The sequence below is a fragment of the Mirounga angustirostris genome, unplaced genomic scaffold (genome assembly GCF_029215605.1).
Source record: "Mirounga angustirostris isolate CCGP_5_RB_7025 unplaced genomic scaffold, mMirAng1.0.hap1 SCAF_12, whole genome shotgun sequence".
NCBI classification, from domain to species: domain Eukaryota; kingdom Metazoa; phylum Chordata; class Mammalia; order Carnivora; family Phocidae; genus Mirounga; species Mirounga angustirostris.
The window spans coordinates 83,366,179-83,383,966 of record NW_026991720.1 but is presented as its reverse complement, the minus strand read 5'-3'; the positions used below and the strand labels follow the sequence as shown (position 1 = coordinate 83,383,966).

The 17,788-nt window shown below is 34.8% G+C and overlaps 1 protein-coding gene across 5 annotated transcripts in view; it reads right to left on the bottom strand.

The window, feature by feature from the left end:
* MAGI2 (membrane associated guanylate kinase, WW and PDZ domain containing 2) overlaps window positions 1-17,788 on the bottom strand; it is a 1,357,869-nt gene that overhangs the window by 890,799 nt on the left and 449,282 nt on the right. The gene's annotated exons all lie outside the window — the stretch shown is intronic.

Genomic DNA, 17,788 nt, shown 5'->3' with positions numbered 1-17,788 from the left:
GATCGTATTCATTCATTCATTCATTCAACATTTCTTAACCCCTGACTCTGGGTCACACACCATGACAGGTGACAAGGATACCAAAATTTAAGGAATATCAATGTATTTCTTATTAGCATGGGAGATAAACATGAGAAATAATTTATAATATAATGCAATGATTGTCATAATAAAGAAGACGAAGTAAGTCTACTCTATTTGAGGCCCTGAGTAGAGGTTACACAAAGGGGATGCATAAAATTGACCCTTGCAAGATGAATAGGAATCCAACAGGTAAATGACATAAAGAAAGAACAGAAAGAACAGAACAGAAAGAATGGAGTCAAGTCCCATGGTAACAAGCCGGTGGGGGTGGGGGTAGACACCTTTAGAGAACTTTGACTATATCACAAGGTACCTGTAAAGGAAAGAGGTGAAGTTGTAATAGCAGGCTTGAAGTAAATAATGCAGGCTCTTACATGCCTTTAGGCTTCTACGCCACACCAAAGAATCTAGACTTTTTTCTGTGACATTCTGAAGGCGGTGCATGATTGTGTTTCCATTTCAAAAACTTCATTTGGCAGCAGTGTGGGGAATGGTGAGGAGGAGTTGTTAATATTGGGATCAGGAGACTTTAATTACACAGTGTTTCAGAACATCCTGGTGCAGGGTCTGGTGAGAAAGAAGCAAAGCAAGACGGAGACGGAAAGAGAAATGTAACAAATTTCCAATCCCATCATTTATTCTAAAGAAAGTAGTGATCATTGACACATTGCTGTTCCAGGTTCTGGAACAGTGTCAAATACCAGATTTTAGCTAATATTAGTTAAATATAATAACTATTTAAAGTGACTGATTAGATATGAAGAAGGAGAAGGAGGAGTCTAGGACTTCTCAAATATCTGGGTTAAATAGAACTAAAAGAAGGAGTACAGTAAAAGTAAGAGGAGGAGATTTGGGGAGGAAAATACTGAAGTCAGTTCTGTAGATAAGTAGATATGTGGCCTCGTTTGCAGGAGTTGTAACTCTGGAGAGAGAGACAGTAGAACTGTCCCACTACTGGAAGTTAAAAGGTAAGGGTTGAATGTGGTCTCACCAGGAGAGCATGAAGGGTGGAAACCAAGCCAACGGGGTGGGATTGTGAAGAAAAAGAAAAGCCACGAGGTCCAAATGGCATGAGGAAGAAACAGTCCCTGTAATCTCCAGGATCTCTTTTTCTAATGTGTTTCTCAGGGTTTCATCTTGGCCATATTTTCTTCTCATGCAGTACACTCTGCCTTATGGGCAGCTTCCCTATTTCAATACCACATCTATGATGGTGAGGGCTGCAATTCTATCTCCAATTCCTTACAAATGTAAGCATTTAGCCTTGATCTGAAAAAATTGCTCTTTAAATGATCTCAACATATTTAGCATCCATAGCACAGTTAAGTAAATGAAACAGAGAGAGGCATTTAACAATGAATTGTACATATAACATACCTAACACAATGCTGTGCTCACAGTAGGCATTCAATAAACATTTGATGATCAAACACAAACCCAGCTCTAGCTTATGCCTTTATCATTTTGGCCTTAAATGAAAAGAGGGAACTGTAGAGCAACATTTATCCCAAATATCACACATGATAGATACCAACTATATTTTATTTTGAAAAGTGTATTTAACTATCGGAAACAAAGTTAAAATATTTCCATTTGAAGATGTTTGTACTTGACTGTGTAAAAGACATTAATAATTAATATACTGGGTTTTTTTCCTTCAAAGTCATATAATCTTATTCCTGAAGCCCCATGTAATTGCAGATAATTTTAATTTTAAGTATCAGACATATAGTTCCAGAAAAACCTGAGTAATCTGAACGTGGTGTTATTTTGCCTTTACCCAAAGCAATACATGTTCCATGTGTCTCACAAAATTCATTTTCAAATAATATTGAAACAAATAATTAAAACATAAAGAAATGTCCAAAGGGCTCATCTGCTCTTGATGTAGAGCACACATTACTTCAATTAGTTATGAAAAATAGTGCATTCTGGGCGTACATATCTAAAAAGTTAGTCCACAGAATATTTTTTTTTTAAAGATTTTATTTATTTGACAGAGAGAGACACACAGCAAGAGAGGGAACACAAGCAGGGGGAGTGGGAGAGGGAGAAGCAGGCCCCCCGCGGAGCAGAGAGCCTGATGCGGTGCTTGATCCCAGGACCCCGGGATCACGACCTGAGCCGAAGGCAGACACCTAACGACTGAGCCACCCAGATGCCCCCACAGAATATTTTTTTTAAAAACGTATATCATATTCTGATGCAATAGCTAACCTTTCTTTTAAAAATTTTTGTTTAATAAATTGCTTAGGTTAGATATGTTAAATAATTTTACTTTGGAAATGAGTTACCAACATCACATATCACAATGGTCACAAATAAACCTACCAAAACCATTATTTCTCCATCTTAATTGTCCACTTGTAAGGTCAGGTCAGTGATGAAAACGATTCTTCTCAGTCATGATTTTGTCATACAAAATGTAATAATTAGGTATTCACTCTACAAAGCAATACCAAGTCTTTTAAGCATGTAGAACAGTAAGCAATTATATATGAATTCATGTATAATACAAAACAATAAATCGGACCAGGAAAGACTTGCTTATCATCATTAGCTCATTAGCTCATGTTTTAAAAGGAATAGGTTATAAATGACTTAATAGAGATCAAATTATTATAACATGATGTATGTGTATACAATGTTTTGCCATAAATATTGTACAATGTATTTATTTACCACGGGGGAAGAAAAGCATCAAATAATTAATAGTATAATAGCATTCCAACAAAGTTGTTAAGAAAGTGTTAAATAGGTTTGAAGCTAGCAATTCAGGAATACATAATCATATTAATTGGAAAGAGTCCATCTGAATCAGTTAAAAAATGGACTTATAGGATATTTTAATTTACATGTGGTTTTATAACATGATAATTCAAACTATGGAACTGCTACCAAAATTACTAAGCAGAGGTTTTACTGAGCTCAGGCTAAGGAAAGATGTGACTCATTTATAACAGACATATTAATTATATGCAAATGCATGCTTTAAAAATTCTAAAATGTAATATGCATCTTAATGAGTAAGTTAAATATTTCTCCTTAAAATTTTACTCATGCTATTCATTCATTTCCAATTATTTCATGGCTAGTGCAAAAGTAAACGTTGGCTCCATGATTATGTATGCAGTAAGGCTTAAATTAATAAGATTTTATTTCCTAGGTAACAGGCATCATGTTTACAGTCATTGATCATGGTTTCAGGCACCCTTAAAAGAAGTTCCTGTTGCTTACAACACTAGGCAAGTCCATGGCCTTGAACTTTCTATCAAACTCAGAATTCAGCTTAAAACTTTTCATTAAGCCTTCAGAGAGAATCATAAAGATGAGTCTCTATGAACTTATGAGTTTTCACACCATTACTTTGATAAGATGGAGACTCCATGATGACAGGGAGTTTTGGTAACTATAGTGTAATCAAAATTGGGTATGAATCCATATACAGACTATGTGGCTTTGGGCAAATTATTTAACCTCTCCGTGTACTAGCTGAAAATGAGGAAAATAATAACAAAGGATGGTTGTAAGGATTAAATGAGCTAACATTTATTAATTACCTAGAATAGTTTCTTGAATGTGAAGAATGTTCAATAAATGTTTGTAATAATTATTAACATTTATTGTCCTTAGTTTCAATGTTAATTCTATAAAGTTTCCTTAATGATCTACAGTTGAATACTCATCTTTATAGCATTAAATTGGCAATTATCTTTTTTTCACTTACACTGATGTGGTAAAACCACATTTGTTGTTTTAAGAGCAAAATTGATTGAATAAGCTGAGATTTTAGAATGGGAAATACTCACATTCATTACAATTCTCAACATCACCAGGGTGAAGAATATTTTAAAGAATACAAAAATTTGAAAATTTTGTCTCTTAGAGAAGGCATTCCCTCACTTTTTCAGTGTTTTTAGTGTTTAATTTAGAGATAAAAAATAAAAATATAATAATCCAGGATAGGGATATAGCCAAAGAGAAACCTAAAGAAGACACCTTAATTTTTTTTTTTAATGGCTCATAAATGTATCCTTACCCTAAGCAGACAATCATGTTTAGCATGGTTTCAGAACTTCTGACCCATTAAAAAGTAGGCTTCTCTATATTTTGTTATGTACTGTGCCTGGTTTAGTTCAACGAACTACCTTCTCACCTCTACTGCTCCCTCCAATTATAAAAATTTCCCCTAGCCTAGGAATTGAACTCTATTTTTTCACTCAGAATTTCTTTTTTGGTCCACCACAGAGGTAAATATACTTTCATAGATTTTTTTCCCCTCTATAATCTTTTCCCTAAGTGAAAACCCTTTCGTGATCAGTTACTGCCAGCAGAATATCACTCATTTATTTTCCACCTCATTTGAACCTACAAGGAAAATGTACACATGCAGGGGATAATGACGGACAGTGTGTGAAAAAATTCTTCACACAATATGTGTAGACAGAAAGGACAGAGGTAAATTTAAAGTTCAATTAATTCATTCATCTTTTGCTTTGAAGGTGGAGATGTGTTTGCCTTAAACTTGTTTTAATTGAAGTGTAATTGGCATACAATGTTATTTCAGTTTCCAGTGTATAGCATAGTGATTTGATATTTATATACCTTAGGAAATGATCACCACTGTAAGTCTAGTTACCATTTGTCATCAAATAAAATTGTTACGATATTACTGACTATATTCTCTAGGTTGTACATTAGATCCCTACATTTTATTTATTTTATAACTGAAAGACTGTAGTTTATTTTAATTAATTTTTTTTAAAGATTTTATTTGTTTATTTTAGAGACAGAGGAAGAGAGGGAGAGTGTGCGAGCAGGGGGAGGGATAGGTGGAGAGGGAGAGAATCTCAAGCGGAATCCCCGCCAGAGCCAGGAGCCTGAGTGGGACTTCATCTCATGACTAGACCATAAGCTGAGCCGAAATCAAGAGTCAGGGGCTTAACGAACTGAACCACCCAGGCGCCCCTGGGCAGTTTTCAATCCCCTTCTCCTATTTCATCCATCCTGCACTCCCCTCCTGCCTGGCAACCACCAGGTTGTTCTCTGTATCTATGAGTCTGTTTCTGTTCTTTTCTGTTTGCTTGTTGTGCTTCTTAGATTCTACATGTAAGTGAAAACACACAGTATTTGTCTATCTACTGTGCCCGGTTTAGTTGAACAAACTACCCTCTCTAACTCCTACCTCATTTTTGGCTTCTTGTTTAAACAAATTAGTAACTTTCATTATGGCCTTTTATTTTAAAGTCCCAGTCTTTCATTTTTCCTCCTCTCCTAAGCAAATCTTGTCACCTTAACTATTTTGAAGTGAAAGTATTAGCCTCTATTTATTTACCTCTTTATATTCAGCCTTAAAAAAGTGCTATAAAGTGTAGGTCGGATAAGCCACATCTGATCTGTCACAAAGTATTATTAAACATTAAACTATAAAAAGCAAGAAGCAAACCCAAAATATGTTGTTTAATCATTTTACACAAGATTTAAATCCTCGAAGGTGTTTATTTCATTACTCAACTTCTCATTGTGGCACGTGCTTGAAAAGCAAGAGGCTTCCTTTGTTGCTAAGTTCCTGATTTCCATCAGGCATAATATGGTATACACTCAGAGACAGGCTGACTGTTTCTGACACTCCTGTTGATTGCATTGTGAAATCTTGGGTTCTTGATGCTTAGAATTCCATGTCTCTGTGTCTTCAATTTCTCCTCCCCAGCTCTGTCTCTAGGCAAATGGAGGGTCTTTAGAATGAGGCTTAAGGAGGTAAACTCCTTTTATACTGATATTATCCAGTCAGTGTTTATGCTACCTTTCTATTCCCTGCTCCTAAAAATATGATAAAAAGAGACAAATATGCTTTCTCTACTTTGTCATGAATAAAAATCACTTGGAAGAACATTTTTAAAAATGTGTATTCTTGTGTTCAACCAGAGATTCTAGTTCAGTAGGTTGGGTAGGATCTTAGAATCTGCATTTTCAATAAGCTCTTCTGGAGATTTTGATGTAGGTGGTCCTTGTGCATGGTTTCAGAAACTCTGCCTTAGAAAGCTTTAATCAATACAAAGCTTTCTGATTTCTGGCGATCAGAAACTAGCACAGGTAATCACAGCCTGTCAAACTGCCAATTATTACATGGGATTTATCAGTCTTCATCAGATCTTAATATTCTAATACCATTGCCTCCAGCCAGAGTCATAACCTTTAACTATATTGGAAATAACTTCTTCCTTTGACCATGAGGAAATGTGATTTTTTAAGTTAGATCAAGAAAGTCATCAAGAAAAAACAACGGAATACACTTTATCAGTCGGCTCATCACAAAGTTAAACCATGGAGAATCTACCTGATTATGATCTGTGCTTATTGCCCGGGAGAAGCCCAGTCTTATTATTATTTGTTGAAGAACAGTTCCCCCTACTGGCATACTTGCTGAATTCTCCCTTCCATTATTATTACCTTTTTTTTTTTTTTTTTTTTTTTGAACAAAGCATTAGTTCAAGTCAAAGTTCCAAAGTTCAATGTTTTTACTTCAGGATCATGCCTAAGGATTATGCTCTCCAGGTTGGAGTCATCCTTTGAAAGCTAGATGCTAAAGAGTGCTTTTCTTGACACGTTATTTGCCCAATGAAAGTAACCCTAAAAGAAAATGAGAGATTTGGCTTTTTGGCCAAGGGTCAAGTCTCAAATCTCAGAACTGGATTGGACATACTTTTGTTTTTTAAGTAATTCAGTATGCTCCCTTTTAAACATTCCAAATTAGATCGGTCAGAACTGCAATGGGGAAGTAACCTTGAGTTGGCAATGGACTGTTCAGAATTCATCACACTAATTTTTTTTATCCCTCTGGCATGACCTGGAGGTATTTTATAAAAGATTAAACAATATCTGATATAAGAATAAATAAGATCTCTCCTTCCTAGATATTTTCCAGCATAGTCTGGAAAGTTAGGCTAGGATATCTGATGTGGTTTTAAAGTTCAGGAAAGTGGTCCTATTTCTAACAATGTGTGGAATTTCTATGCTCTTTCGCTAAGTTTTGTAGGTATGAGTTTTTCTGAACATTCCAGTCATTTCTCTCACCATTCCTATGTATTAATACTTCCTATACACTACTTTCTAATCTAGCAGGCCTTAGAGTGTGGTCTGGGGACTACTGTGCAGTCATTATGCTTATACTAAGATGTTATGTGCTTTTTAAATTTTTACGAATGTACAATGAAGTTTTCCAGAAATTCATGATGTGTGTGATATTCAACAGATTGAATGCAGAAGCAAATATGACCATCCATTAATGCTGCTTCTATTAATCCAGGTAATAGGGTTTAAAAAATTGTTTTGCTCTGGAAAATACATTTATTTTCACAGTAGTATATTAATTATATTAAAATGTAATGGGTTATTAGTGTTATTTAAATAAATTAATAAATATTTTAGGATGATAAGTTTTAATCTCTAACACAGCAAATATTGATAAGTATAACCTATATAGATGCTAAATAAGAATGCTAAAAAATGTGATATATATGTATGTATATATGTGTACATATATATACACACACACACACATATTATTGTGTCATTAAAAAGAAAAAAAGAAAAAAAGAAAGAAATCCTGCCATTTGTGACTATCTACGCCAGTAAACCTTGAGAGGATTATGCTAAGTGAAATAAATCAGACAGAGGAAGACAAATACTGAATGATCTCACTATAATCTAAAAAAACCCTGAACTCACAGAAACAGAGTATATTGGTGGTTGCCAAGGGCAGGGGGTGGGGTGTTGGGATGTGGGTAAGGGTGGTAAAAGGGTACAAAGTTGTAAGATGAATAGGTTCTGAGGATTTAATGTACAGCAGGGTGACAATAGTTAACAATAGTGTATTATTGTATGTCTGAAAGTTGCTGAGAGAGAGGTCTTAAATGTTCTTACCACAAAACCAACCAAAAAAAGGTAACTTTGCTAGGCGATGATGTAACCTTATGGTGGTAATCATTTCCCAATATATATGTGTATCAAATCATCAGGTTGTGCATCCTAAACTTACGCAATGTTATATGCCAAGTATATCTCAATAAAGTTGGAGGAAAAAAAAAAAGAGTGGAAAGGTCACCTGAGACCAAAATATTTGACTATTGCTCTAGTTAAACTGAATGCTGTTCACTTTATATTCCCAATACTGTTTCACTATCCTGTCCAAAATATTTCTTTTGACTGAAATATGCTTCTCCTCATACTTCCCATTTTGTGTACTTAGATCTTCACCATCCTTTGAATTCAGTTCAACTTCTACCACGGCCATAAATGTTCCTGCTCACCTCTACCCCAATTCTTCTCTTCCTCATTGGATAAGAGTTTAGATGAGCTTCTCTCTTATGCCATTAATCATTTTAACCTTTTTATTATAATTTATTTTTCTTTATGACTTCTTTTCATATTAACTTCTAAGATTTTTGAGGAAATTAAAAAACAGGGTCTCCTTATTTTTTGAGGATTTTTTTTCTCCCTACTCTCAGAACTCAGTATCGTGCCTTGCACAAAGTAGGAACTTTATAAATATGTTTTGGATATGCACCCTATACATTTTCCTCCTTAGTTAAAAGAATTCTTTGTAAACCTACTGCAGAATTGATTCAAAGTCTAATAGGAAAAACAATGGACAATGAATGTAGGGTCATCTTTGAGCCCAACTGTGAGCAGACAAAATGGCCTGTAGTTGCCTTCAGTTTCTCTGGGGCCTTTCACCACCCATACAGTTCCTGCCCCCTTCCTTATACCCTCCCTTTCCATATTCCCTTTGTCCTTCCTATGCAGGCTCACTCCTCCTCAAATATTCAGGAAAAAAAAATCTTATTAAATAAAAATTAAAAAAAAAAATGTTTACACATAATGGACTAAAAAATTTAAAGCCTCTCTATGAGCCTCTGGTTTTTCTGTTTGTTTTTGTTTTTTATGGAATGAGATTGGATATAAGGAAGTAAATACACCAACAAATGAGTAAACAACTTATTTTCCTCCCTGGTACTTATCTTTTAAATAGAGAAAAAGGAATAATCTCTTTTCGTAATTTGAATAAATAGGAGAAAAAAATATATATATATATTTTTGGAGGGGTTTGACAAAAAGAGGGCAATTGGTTTTTTTGCTTGTTTTGTTTGTTTTTAAAGATGTATTTATTTATTTATTTTAGAGAGACAGAGGGGGACAGGCAGAGGGAGAGAAGGAATCTCAAGCAGACTCCATGGTGAGAGCAGAGCCTGACTTGGGGCCCTATCTCACGACCCTGTGATGACATGAAAAGGTGGACGCTTAACAGACTGAGCCATGCAGGCACCCCAAGAGAAGGGTGATTGTTTTGCAAATGTGGATGCATCCAACCTGAGTGACAGTCTGATTGTAATTTCTAGTTAAGTAGTCCTGCAGAGAGAAACCCACCACTTAACCACTGTCGGCCTTCCCAATCTCCTTGTTACCATACCGCTAACAAAGACAACAACCTTGTACTAGATCTCATCCCTTCAACAGTGGTTTATAGGAAATAGGTTGTATGCCCACGCACACTTCAAAGTGAGTTTTGACATGTCATAATACCTTTCATTATGGGAAGGACACTGCAATACTGTAAAGATGGGTAAGATGGGCATTAGAGAACCCAGGTTCTGCTGTCTGTCTCCTAACAAAGAGCTAGGTAGTCTTAGTTGGGTTACTTAAATCCTTTAGGTCTTGGTTTCCCCACCTTTACTCAGTGATTCTGAGTCTTATCCTGAAACGGATTCTGCAAAATTAGGGTCCTATTCTAGAAAATCCCTAATGTTTTTTTCCAGATCCATGGTAAATAAATCAATGGCTATTCCAGATATTAAGGATGCCTAAATTACAAATGCCTGGTTCATATTCATCGAGGAAGTTAGTGGTAAAATCAAGGTGAAAATGCAATTACCTTGAACTTCAATTCTCTATTTTGTCCATAAGATTCTAGCCCTAATATCAACCTGGTATCAGAGAAAGGGACAGAGTAAGGGTAAAGACTCTTGAATGGGGACAGAAACACAGGTAAGATTGGATTAAATGATTTCTTAACCTACCCTCACACGAAGGGAACATGTGATTTAAAAAAATATATTTTAGGGGCACCCGGGTGGCTCAGTCCCTTAGGCGGCCAACTCTGGATTTTGGCTCAGGTCCTGGGATTGAGCCCTGCATGGGACTCCCTGCTCAGCGGGGAGTCTGTCTTCCTCTCCCCCTGCTCATGCTTGCGTGTGTGCTCTCCCTCTCTCTCTGAAATAAATATATAAGTCTTTAAAAAAATACATTAAATAACTTGAAGAATATAGATGGTCTATATTAATTAACAACATTAAATTTGTTTACAGACCTCTTCTCTGTTTCCCAATTCTGAATCTTATCCAGAAGGCCAAGGCATTATTTAAAAAAAATCAAGTTTTCTGATGTGTTTAAATGACAAAAGTGTTCACAGGATTGTACTCATGTGAGTTTATAACTGTTAACTATAGCACACTGATGAGTTCTGCTATACCTAAGAGTGCTATATGATAAAACTTTAGAAAAATGCTGATTTTACAAATTTGGCTAATTCACTCATGGAGCAGATTTCAAAAGTTCTAGAGTCAGAGATTTGTTTATTAAAATTAATTCTAAATTATATTGTCCTTTTTCTTTCCTCACAAATTTTCTTGGCATTCATATTTATTTCTACCTATTAATAATATATACCATAGAATTTCCACATTTAAAAAAGTAAACATAGCAAATAGTTCCTTCTACTAACCTTAGTTAATAAAAGTGCTTGGAATTTTATGCGCTGCCTGAAACTCTAGAGAAAACTTATTGGAATGTGCTTATCAGAGGCAGATGGGGCCTGTTACCCCACCTGTAAGAAAAATCCATCTACTGGACTATGACAAAGAAAGTCTCTTTTAAGAATATTAATTATGGAATCATTTGACCTGTGCAGTCATGAGGTTCCTTTTAGTTTTATTCAGACGCTAATTAATAAAAACTCATGAACTAGAAATACCGTGTGAACTTGAAGGTTCATTCTTCTAAAATTAAATAGGACTTTGGTTAATCAGTATTTATACATCCATGTTTAGGTAACTGGCAAAGGAACATTTGGGACTGCCTTCTTGGGCTCTAATCATGAGCAAAGTTATTTGTACTCCCCAAGAATTTGAAATATTATCAATTCAATGAAATAGAAGCAAGGTGCTTAGCTAGGTAGTCCAAAAATAAAGACGTGTGGATGATTAAACCAAAAAATAGGGTTTGATGCTTCTGCTTTAAAGGTTATAGATCAGAGTTTTACCATTTAAAATTTGTTTCTCAGAAAACGTCTGTTCTAACAAGAAATGTAGCTAGAAGAACAGCAATGGTCATTATTTATACTGATAGAAAAATTATAAATAAAGAGAAAGTTTAAAGATGGAATTAAAAATGAGATTCCTAAGCTTAATCAGAGATTTACTGCCTGTGTTGTCCTCCCATGTATATAGGTCATGATTACGAGATGGTCCCTCTGATCTACAATGAAATCAAGATATACTATTACATGACCTATTAATTAATAAATGTTAATAGTTTTCTTTTTTAAAAGTAACAATGCTGGGGCGCCTAGGTGGCTCAGTTGGTTAAGCGACTGCCTTCGGCTCAGGTCATGATCCTGGAGTCCCTGGATCGAGTCCCGCATCGGGCTCCCTGCTCGGCAGGGAGTCTTCTTCTCCCTCTGACCCTCCTCCCTCTCATGCTCTCTCTCTCTCATTCTCTCTCTCTCAAATAAATAAATAAAATCTTAAAAAAAATACTCTAAAAGTAACAATGCTAATAAGCTCTCCCAGATGTTAAAAAGACATTCCCAACAGAATATAAAAGAATAATTTTATTACTACAGAATTTAATGGAAGTTAATTCTAAAATTTAAAATGTGTATTAAGTATAATGACAGTAGAAAATTGGGACTGAGGAGATATTACCTAAAGAACAAAATTTTAGATACAACTAAAAACAATATAGAAAATAAGAAAAGTCGGAAATAAGAAAAGTTAGAAAATAAGAAAAGTCAACAACTTTAAAGTGGCTACAAAGCAGAAAACATTTTAAAACACGGAATTTAAGATATTTTGGTGATAAGCTCATTACTTTAACATCATAAATTCATTCTTCTCATAATAGATTCTTCTTTCAATATACTATTAATAGATTGTATTAATAATTAATAATTTACCATTGCTGCCACGACAAATTACTAGACAGTGACTTAAACAACACCAATTTATTTTCTTGTTGCTCCGGGTATTAGAAATCTGAAATCTGTTTTTCCTGGTTAAAGTCATGGTGTCCATGGGCTGGTTCGTTCCAAGGACTAGGAGGTAAGACTCCCTCGCAGAACTATTTTCGGTTTCTAGCGGCCACCTGCATTTTTTAGCCTGTGGCTCCTTTCTTCACCTTCAAGATGCTACAATTTTCATGTCCACAGTCACATAGGATTCTCTACGGATAACTCCTGAGTCCCTTTTATAATCTAGGAAAAACTACCCATCTCAAGATCTTTTTTTTTTTTCCTATCTGAAGATCTTTTAATTTTTATTTAATCATATCTGCAAGCCCCTTATTTACTATATAAGATAACATATTCACACATTCTGGGTATTAGGACATGGGCATCTTTGAGTGGCCATTATTCAGCCTCCCACAAAGGCTAGGAACCAGAGCAGATCTTCCAACGGATGCTTACAAATTCAGAGTAAAGTATATTTAATTTATTAAGTGAATGTGCTTATATAATTCTTAGAGCTTTCATGTCAGAATAGGCTAAATTCTTTCTTTGAGATCATTTTTTTTTTCTTTTTTCTTTTTTTTTCCCATTTCACCCATCCCCCCACCCACCTTGCCTCTGGCAATCACTAGTTTGTTCTTTGTATCAGTTTTAAGTCTTCTCACCAGCAGAGTGCTTGGCACTGGTTAGTGTTCATTCTAATTGTTAGCTGAATATAACTGAAGCTTACTAATAAGTATAGGTCAGTGAAGAAAATGTTTAAAAGTTTATGGTATTCCATAAGATTTCCATTTTCACAGACCAAAGTATCAGTCCCCAATAATGCAGAAAAGCAGAAGCAAACTACTTAATTTGGCTAATGCAGCAGTTCAATAAATATTTCTTGACTATCTATAAACTTAACACCACTGACAAAGGTAAAGATTTCAAAACAATTCACTAATAGCATCAAGCATGCTTGAAAGGGAGTGCAGTGACTGCTTTTCTTCAGTGTTGTCTTTGATGAACTTGCAACCAGTAAGTTAGTACAGGAATTAGTTCATTAGACTCTATAGAAATAATATTAATTAAAAATTTAAAAAGCAAACAGCAGGTACAGCTCTTTCTCTTCATGAAACACAAAAATGGTCAAATTCAATGGGTTAATCGACCTATTGATTAATGGGCTGAAACAAGATTAATATTTTCAAATGCCACAGAAAAGACCAAAATGGCATTTAGAGATCTGGAAACAATTATAAACATGAACTCATTGCACAGTATTTCAAAACATAAGAAACAAAAATCGATTCATTACTTTTCATTCATTACTTATAATTGGGTATACGATCTGGACTTAATCATATGTCTTTTATTGGTTTCATACTACACATAATTTTCTCTCATGATTCTCAACATTCATTGGAATCCTCTTCATTTCGTTTCCCTGATAACAGGCAATCCTAACAGGACAGCCAATCCAATCTTCTTTCCTGTTCTCATTTAAATGTAAATGGTGGGGTTGAATGCTTTATCTGAGCAGTTAGTATAGAAATATAGAAATTTTCAATGGTCATTGAAGTTTATCATTGCATAAAATGTCACTGCAAACAAGAATCTCCATTTTGATACTTAAGAGAATGAAAAAATATTGTTCTACATGCAGATGGCAGTAGAAGAAAAAAATGACCATGAAGTATTTGTGCTATTAATGTTGAAGCAATGACCGATTAGTAGGGGGTGGGACCTTATAAGATAAAACCAAACACAGAAATAGAGCTATGACCACTCCAGAGATGTGTAGTTGGGACTTGTCAGTCAGACTAAGACAGCCATAAATGAAGAGTGGCAGTCATTCTCGTTAGGCAGCTGCAAAAGCAGAGGCCCAGACTGACCGTAGATGTTTGTTGATCCAATAATTGGATTTGATTATGAAAAAAAGGGAAGGGGCTACATTTAAGATATGCAGCAGACGTTACCACTGTGCATGGTTTCTAATTCCCCTCTTCCTTCTAGCATTAAGCAAGATCCCAATTCCTTGAAGTTAGGTGCAGCATATAATTGCTCTTGTCATTAAACTAGTTAGTGGAAGTGATATGTGCCATTTCTAGGAAAAAGCATTTAGGAGTCAGTGCACAAATCTCCCTGCACTCTTCCTCTTCTACCATAACAGGCAACATTGCAGATGGTGGGACTTCTCTGAACTCAGGTTCTACCCAGAGTGAGGTTCACATTGGAATGCAGCCCCCTATGGAAAGGGAAGAAAGAAATAAAGGCCTACTGCTTAAACTGTTGGGATCTGGGGATTGTCAATCTCTGAGTAGCCTATCGTATCCCTATGGATAAGAAGGACTCGACAATTTGGATTCCCAATTCTGTTGGTAGCTTAGATTTTAGAAGATGTGGTAGAAAAAGCAAAAGCAAGAGGTTAAGCAAGGAGAATTACACTGGAGCCACAGGGTCATGCTCTATGTTTGTAAGCTATTACTTCAAAGCAAGAAAGCTATTGACCTTTTCTGTCTTTTGCATTCTCAATAATGAATTAGGTTTTTAAAATTCAAAAGCTTAAGTTTTTCTATTTCTAAGTGCCTAATACCATCTATATCAATAATCATCTAAACATTCTTATGCCAACCACTGAACGTCACTGTTATGAAGGTATATTAATAGAGGCTTGACTAACCACCATATTAAGTAGTTGGATTTTAACTAATTTATTTCAGGCCAAAGTACATAGTTTTAATTGACAAGAATCCGTCTTCAGGCTGACTGAAGCTCCCATGTATTTGTTTCAGTTTAAAGAGATACTTACACAATGATCATAATGAATAAATAATTATTGTTGCTAAAAATGGCTCTATTGCCTTATTTAAAATGTACCTCTTGGGTAGAAACCACCCCCAGAAGAAATACCAAAGAATTTTTTTTAAAGATTTTATTGATTCATTTGAGAGAGAGAGAGCGCACACAAGGTGGAGAAGGGAGGAAGGCGAAGGAGAAGCAGACCCCCCACTGAGCAGGGAGCCCAACACAGGGCTTGATCCCAGGACCCTGGGATCATGACCCAAGCCAAAGGCAGACGCTTAACCTACTGAGCCACCCAGGCAACCCCAAAGAATTTTTAAATATCAAATTATATACCTGGATAGGAAAGGTTTTTTAATTGTTATATCACCACTATTGTTTTTAAAAATCTGTATTGTAATGAATAGTCTTTTTTCATTTAATAAAGTTTTGTTAATGTGCAAACTAACACCTCTTAGTTGAATTTGCTTCTAAAGTTTATGACTCTTTTCTTTCTTCCTAAGTGTATGATATTAGATTCAGTGACCACAATGCAAAAGGTTTAACTTTGAACTTAAACAACTGAAAGCCTGAGGAGGGGAAAAGACACTATATACTTCTGTTCAATATACTATTTACTTTTCTATATACTTCTGCTGAAGCAGAAGCAGAAGTAAAGAGATGAAAGGAAATGTATGGCATTCCACAGATTTGGAGCATATGCTACTCTTTATGTTCATCTGAGAGCTATGACTGCAGGTAATAAATCAGGAAAGGAATGACTACATATAACAACTCCTAAAGATGGTGGCCTATCGTATGTTTTGGATGAGAAATTGACATTAGAATTAGCGCAGGAAGAGAAAGAACAACTAAATTAGCCATTGAATTAGTTATCTCTTTTTGCCCTTCACTAAGCCACATGTATGTGAAACTTCAAGCAACAACATAGCCATGAGAGACAAAGGTCATTGACTCTCTGTGAGCTGTAGAGTGCTGGCTGGTACAGAGGAGGCCATTAGCTTTTAATTTCTCTCAAATGCTCTCAGGTCTGGCTCTACATGTTATTGAGGCATGTTATAATGTCCCCAAAATGCTCATTATTGCAATAACTACGTCCAAGATAAAAGGAACCCAGCTGCGCTGAACTTTCCTGGTCATATTAAAGCTGCCTTTTCTAGAGATAATTATTTTTTACACTGATTTGCAAAATGAATATATATCAAGTCTATACTTACAGTTGAATAAAAGTTTATGTCTACAAAATACCAAATGTTTGAATTGCATAATATTAATTAAATATAATAGAAACTAGATGAATTAAGCATTCAACAAACTACGTGAGGAAAATGATGACAAAATAAAACTAAAGAAAAGAATTTAGAATTAAAATAACAAAAATAAATTAGAAAATAGAAAAGTGACTATTAATAATAATTATTTATTGAATGCTTACTATTTGGCATTGTCTTAAGTAAGCATTTACCTAATAACTCATTTAATTATCATTATATTTCAATGAAGTAATAATAGAAAACAACCCCCCCACCACACACACTTATTCAAAGAATATAGTTGTAGAAAACTTTAAAATAATATGTAGAAAAATATATATAAATTAATTCACATATAAATTGAAGGATGAGAAATAAGTTAAAATAACATGCATTTTTGGCATTAAAATTATTTTCAACTGATATATTTAAAAAGCTGATGCTAGATATTTTGATGCCTACAAAACTTAAAAAGAATAGCAACAAAATTAACACTACAGTCCATCCTTACTGATGAATACTCATATAAATATACAAATTAAATTTCAAAAAAATATATATTTACACTAGGATTGACAAACATATGTTGGAGAAATAGAGGCAGGTTTCTCACTGCCAGAGAAAGGGGTTACAAATAAGAAAAGGGAGAAGGCTAGCATAATTAAATGGTGTTGGATTAGAATCAGAAGTATCAATAAGAACTCATATGATTTTTAATATACTTACAGATGGATAGCTAAAGAAATAAATATAGATGTGTGAGTATTCATATATCTATTTCCTAGTTCAATGCACTAAGAGAGCCTAGAGGCAGAGATGCCCAGCGACAATGTGCTCATCTCATTTCTTCATATCTATATGCCACTCCCCAATAATATAAACCAGGATTCCTTGGAATAATGGCTGATACCAGTCCTCGGGATATTCCAGTGTGGAATATTTTTCAGTGCCAGAAAGTATGAAAGTTCCCTCCTGAAATGGATGGGGGACATATTGAAAGGACAGAGGAGTTAACTTGAAGGATCTCCCTACGGCCAAATCGGGAACAATTTAAACAACAAAATAAGGAATGATAGTAATGTGTTATAAACCATGGAATAAATAAATATCTGCTAGCCCATACTAATACTAATAAATCATTAAACTAAAAAAAAAAAATTAAAGGGGGAAACAGGACAGCTATTTTTTCAGTAGAATTCTAATCAATAAATGTAGAAGAAATGACAGAAAAGAAAATCACCATTAGGCAAATTACTACAGTAATAATAGTTGCGTGGGAGAATTACTGAAAAATGCTAAAGTTGGTGGGAAAAATATTTACATAAGATATTTTCATAGTCTCCAAGTGTCTCTCCACAAGAGACTTCTTAATTACAAAGAGAAA